A 5,700-nucleotide genomic window follows, 5' to 3' on the forward strand; every position below is an offset into this window, starting at 1 on the left:
TGTAGGAGATGATCTGATATTCCTCATATGAATCCTGTGTTTTTCAAGAAAGATTTCAGGATCTGCAGGAAAATCTTCTTCAATGAAAAATTCTCCAGGAATACGAAGAGTGGATCCATAAAGAAGTTCTGCAGGTGAAGCTTTTAAATCTTCTTTGAAACACGAACGTAATCCCAAAAGAACTGAAGGTAAAGATTCTACCCAGTTGGTTGTTTCGTGGCACATAATCGCTGCTTTCAAAGTTCTATGCCATCTTTCCAGAATTCCATTTGAAGCAGGATGATAAGCAGAAGTTCTAATCCTTTGGCATCCAATTTGGTTTGTTAAAGCTTTGAATAAAGCTGCTTCAAACTGAGGACCTTGATCTGTTGTAATGCTGATAGGAGAACCAAAACGTGCTACCCAATGTGAATAAAATGTTGTAGAAATAGTTTCAGCAGAAATCTCAGAAATAGGAACAGCTTCAGGCCATCTGGAAAAACGATCAATCATAGTAAGACAATAACGGTAATTTTGACAAATAGGAAGTGGTCCAACAATGTCTAAATGCACATGCTGAAAGCGTTGATCAGGAATTGCAATCTTAATTGGAGAATTCTTGGTGTGTCTTGAAATCTTCGCACGTTGACATGGAAGACAAGTTCGAGTCCATTCCTTCACATCTTTCTTCAAAGAAGGCCAAATGAATTTCAGTAGTAATTGTTTACATGTCAATCTGCCGCTGGAGTGAGCGAGTCCATGAACAACATCAAAAATTCTCTTGCGTAAGAGTTTAGGAACATATGGACGAATTAATTCCGAAGAGCAATCACAATAAATAGGTATGGTTGATCCTGAAAGAATAAGTTTCTTCAACAGAAGTGAAGAATTTGAAGAAAGTAAAACTTGAAGTTCTTCATCTTCTTTCTGATAATTAGCAAGTTCTTCTAAAGAAACTATAATAGGCATTGAAATAGATTCAATTCTTGACAGAGCATCAGCAACTGAATTCATTTTTCCAGAAATATAGGTAATATTTGTAGAGAATTGAGCAATAAAGTCCAATTGTCTGATCTGTCTTGGTGACGCTTTATCCAATTTCTGACGGAAAGCAAAAATCAAAGGTTTATGATCAGTTCTGATAAACAGTTGTCTTCCTTCAACAAAATGCCTGAAATGTTTAATAGCCAAATAAATGCTAAGAAGTTCTCTATCATAAGTGCTATAATTTCTTTGAGCTTTGTCTAGTTTCTTTGAGAAAAATGCTATTGGTTTGATATCGTCATCAATAGACTGTTCAAGTGATGCACCAACAGCAAAGTCAGAAGCATCACAAGTTAAAATAAGAGGAGCATGAGGAGCAGGATGAGAAAGGGTAGTAACTTGTAAAAGTTCTTCTTTACATGACTCGAAAGCTAATTCCGCTTCTTTAGTCCAAGAAATAATTCTTCTATCCCTCTTGCGACTGTCCTTTAAATATTCTGTTAACAGAGCTTGATGATTTGCAGCATCCTTGAGACAGCGACGATAATAATTGATAATTCCTAAGAATCTGCGTAATTCATGAAGTGTCTTAGGTTTAGGATAATCAATAATTGATTTCACTTTTTCGGATGTAGGTTTAACTCCTTGGTTAGAAACTAAGTAACCAAGAAAAGAAATCTCGCTTTGACCGAAAAGACATTTAGCGACATTGATTGTCATTCCAGCTTGTTGAAGACGATCAAAAATAATGCGTAAGTGAGCAATATGTTCTTTCTCATCTTTAGAAGCAATAAGAATGTCATCAAGATAACAAAAGGCAAAACTCAAATCATTAAGTAAAGAGTTCATGAGCCGTTGAAAAGTTTGGGCTGCGTTTCGTAAACCGAAAGGCATTACGACAAATTCAAAAAGCCCAAATGGAGTAGTGACAGCTGTTTTGTGAATATCTTCTTTAGCGACGGGTACTTGATAGTACGCTTTAACTAAGTCGATTTTAGAAAAGATATTCTTACCAAAAAGTGAAGAAGAAAAATCTTGAATATGAGGTAAGGGATAACGATCCGGGATAGTCACTGAATTGAGTGCACGATAATCACCACACAGTCTCCAAGAATTTTGTTCCTTTTTAGGTACCATATGTAGAGGGGCTGCCCAGGAGCTGCTTGAAGGTCTGCAAATTCCTTGCTCCATCATAGACTTGAATTCTTCCTTGGCACATTTAAGTTTCTCAGGAGTAAGTCTTCTGGGAGTCGAACATTTAGGAGAACCTTCCGTAACGATATGATGTTCAACACCATGTGTTTTTACCGAGGAAATTGGAGAAAAACGGGTAAGTCTTGGAAATTCGGTTAAAAATTTGTGGTACACAGAATCAGGAGATGTGGTAAAAATTGACAAATGTGCAACTTCTTGAATTTTTCCAGTATTCATAAGACCGGTAACATTATCAATCAATTTCTTGTTTTTAATGTCAATTAGGAGATTAAAATGACAAAGGAAATCGGCGCCTAAAATAGGACGTTGAATATCCGCGACACAAAATTTCCATTTGAATTCTCTCCTTAAACCGAGGTTCAAAATTAAAGTTTTAGAACCGTAAGTATTAATTTGAGTACCATTTGCGGCAAAAAGTTTTAAATTAGTATGCCACGGCTTCAATAAAACCTTTTTAGGTAACAACGATATATCAGCGCCCGTATCGACAAGAAAATTCAAATTTGAATGTCTGTCGAAAATAATGAGGCGATTGTTAGAAACACCGTCGTAAGCAGCCTCAGTCTTAAGCGGCGTTTTTAGTTTTCCTGTGAAGCCAAGAATGTTTTGGACATAGAACAAGGTAAAGTACATCGTTTAGCCTTATCACCAAACTTCTTATGGTAAAAACAAATTGATGTATCTTTAATATCTTTATTTGATTTGTCTTTCTTACGCGATAACGATCTAAATCTTCTATTCTCTCTAGACCGGCTTTTGGAACGATCTCGACGACGAGAAACTTCTAGAGCTTCGATTCTTCGTAGCAAATCCGCGAAATCCGAAGATTTATTATTTGCATTATTGGAAACTTCCGCGACTTGCAAACCGCCGTCCCGATCAGCAATTTTATCGGCTAATTCTGCAAGTTTAACAAGAGGAACATCCTCTACTACGGCTAAAGTCGTTTGAATTCTATGTGGTAAGCGTTGAAGCCAAATCATTTGCAAAACACTATCTGCTAAAGATCCTCCAGACAAATGACGAATTTCTCGAAGTAATTCCGAAGGCTTTTTATCATTAAGTTCAATTCCAGCTAATATTTGTCTCAAACGTTTTTCCTCTGAATCCGTAAAGCGATTTATTAATATTTTCTTTAAATAATTATATTTATCTGTTTTAGGTGGATTTTCAATGACTTCAGATATGTTTACTAAGGCTTGTTCATCAAGATGACGAATGACAGAACTATATTTAATATCATCTGATCGAATTCGATAAACCGTAAACTCACTTTCAATAGAAGCAAACCAGAGTTTAGGTTGTTTATGCCAGAAAGTCGGTAGTTTTAATAAACGAAACTCATTTGAGTGAATTTGTAACATAGGATCACTCACCTGATGTCCAGTTTGAGAAGGTAAAATATTAATATTTTCTGATCCAACCTGATTTAATCCGCTCGCCAAATCCATATCAATCTGTGTATCCGAACAGGGTCTAACTAGTGATCTATCGATTGGCATTTTCCTCTTGTTCCAGGAATCCGATAAAATGATTTGAGAATTTCCGTGAAGGACTAATCCGCCTCTGATGTTTCAAAGATCCGGAGAATGAATCTCTTAAAATCAGAATATCCAGCAATTCTTCCAAGCGATAATAATATTTCGCAGACTTCAAATACGACGATCACTTGGCACTTATTCCGCATCAGCCTTTAAAATGCGTCGGCTTTAATATCACGTCGGGGTCACCAAAAATGTAGCGACTTATAAATAAATTCACCAGATCTTTGAAAAAGTAATGTTTATTCATTGAAAGTATAAAGCGAAAGAACAAAAAGAATTAATATGTAACAAATAAATGAATGAATGTGTTGTTATGGAAATATTGATTTTTCTTAAAAACATTATGTATATTAATGAATTGAAGTTATTACAAATGTATAAAGATGTAAAAAAGTGTAAAAGTGCAGTGAAAAGTGTAAGGTGTAATAAAAGTGTAGAGTGTAAATGAAAGGTGTGGATGATGAATGCTACAACTGCACGATTGCAGCTCCATCTATCGCGACATCGCGCAACTAATTTTGTGCTCTGTATTATTCCCAAATGTCATTTCGCACATACACATGTGAATGAAATATTCCATAACCAAGATCTTTTTTATTAGACTTCTAAACTTATTTCTGCAAGCTCACTAATATTCCTTTATGCAATCTTTTCCGCGAAGTGGTCTTATTTTGTACGTATAAATTGTGAAACTTTTATACAAGCAAATATTGTTATGACGTGACGCGAGAAGCCAGAAAAAAAACTCGTATTTAAAAATTTTTTGTCTTTTTATCACAAATTGAGACAGCTTCGCAGTTTATTATTGTATTAACTTTAATCGTGGAAAAGCATTTGTTATTCTATTAACGCAATAAAAACTTCTTGGTGTTGGAAAATATAATCGGTTCGGCCGATAATAGTAGACCTCCGGCATCCCCTTAATGAGGTGAGAAATAGAAAAGTTAAAACATTTAATGAAATTTAAGCTCTTGATGAAAATTCTACAAATATTTACTGTTCGTCACTCATCGATGATTACTATCCAAATAGACCTCAGGAATTAGAATCATTGAATTTGTACGAATTTGCCAGATTCTGGGAAATTACGAAACAGATGTCAAATAATGACGAAGTCAAGTGTTACAAACTGACTTCCGTTTCCGGTGCAGAATTAGAGTACACGTGGTGTGTGATAGTGAAGAGTTGAGGGCGATTAAAGGGGTTAGAGCACAGAGATAGGGGAGAGGATAGTTTGAAAAGGAAGAGGGAGAAGAGTGAGAGGGTGAGAGAGTAGTGTGAGAGAGGATAGTTAGACAGAGAAAGTAGGAAAGAGAGAAATAGGAGGCTGGTGACAGCTGAGAGTGGGCAGGGAGTATAGGGTATAAAGAAAGAAAGCGGGGTGCAGAAAAATAGAGTAAAGGTGCTAGGGAATAGCTAGGGAATTTAGGAAAGAAGAAGCAAGGATTAGGAAGAACGTAGAGTGGCGAGAAGTAGGAAAAGAGAGGGACAGGGGAAAGGAAGAGTATAGAGAGGAAAGCGGAGAGGATTTGGATTAAAAGGTCTGAAAGCATGTGGAGCGGGAAGAAAGAGGGAGGCAAGGGAGCGGAGGGAGGAGGAATAATAGGATCGGTAGGTAAAAAGGGAAAAGAAAGAAGTGGAAGTCTAGGGAATATAGAAGATCTACTGAAGAGGAAAAAAAGGGAGTTAGAGGAAAAAACGGGAGAAGGGAGCGGTGAGATCTTTAAGAGAAGCAACAAGACAACGAGATCACCGGAAAAAGGTGGTGAAGAGGATGGAGAGAAGGAAGAGATCAAAAGATTGTTGCAAGATATGTGGCAAGAAATGAGGGAGATCAGGGAGGAAATAAAGGAACAGGGAGAGAGGATAAGAGGAGAGATGGAGGAGATAAGGAGAGATTACAAGATACAGATGGAAAGGTGGAAAAGAGAGAAGAAAGAAATGATAGAGAACATGGAAGGTATGAAGAGGAGGATAG

The 5,700-nt window shown here is 36.6% G+C and overlaps 1 long non-coding RNA gene across 2 annotated transcripts; it reads left to right on the top strand.

The window, feature by feature from the left end:
- The first annotated feature begins 1,619 nt into the window (after positions 1 to 1,619).
- On the top strand, positions 1,620 to 4,186 carry LOC146723834 (uncharacterized). Of its 2 annotated transcripts, none has more exons than XR_014924333.1 (7): positions 1,620 to 2,009; positions 2,094 to 2,293; positions 2,388 to 2,559; positions 2,637 to 2,800; positions 2,927 to 3,139; positions 3,341 to 3,574; positions 3,697 to 4,186. It is a non-coding gene; the product is annotated as an uncharacterized LOC146723834 (long non-coding RNA). The 2 variants fall into 2 exon arrangements; XR_014924332.1 differs by having other exon boundaries at positions 2,443 to 2,559.
- Positions 4,187 to 5,700: the final 1,514 nt, after the last annotated feature.

The sequence above is a fragment of the Nylanderia fulva genome, unplaced genomic scaffold (assembly GCF_048542155.1).
Source record: "Nylanderia fulva isolate GAGA-0341 unplaced genomic scaffold, ASM4854215v1 Scaffold165, whole genome shotgun sequence".
Classification (NCBI taxonomy): Eukaryota; Metazoa; Arthropoda; class Insecta; order Hymenoptera; family Formicidae; genus Nylanderia; species Nylanderia fulva.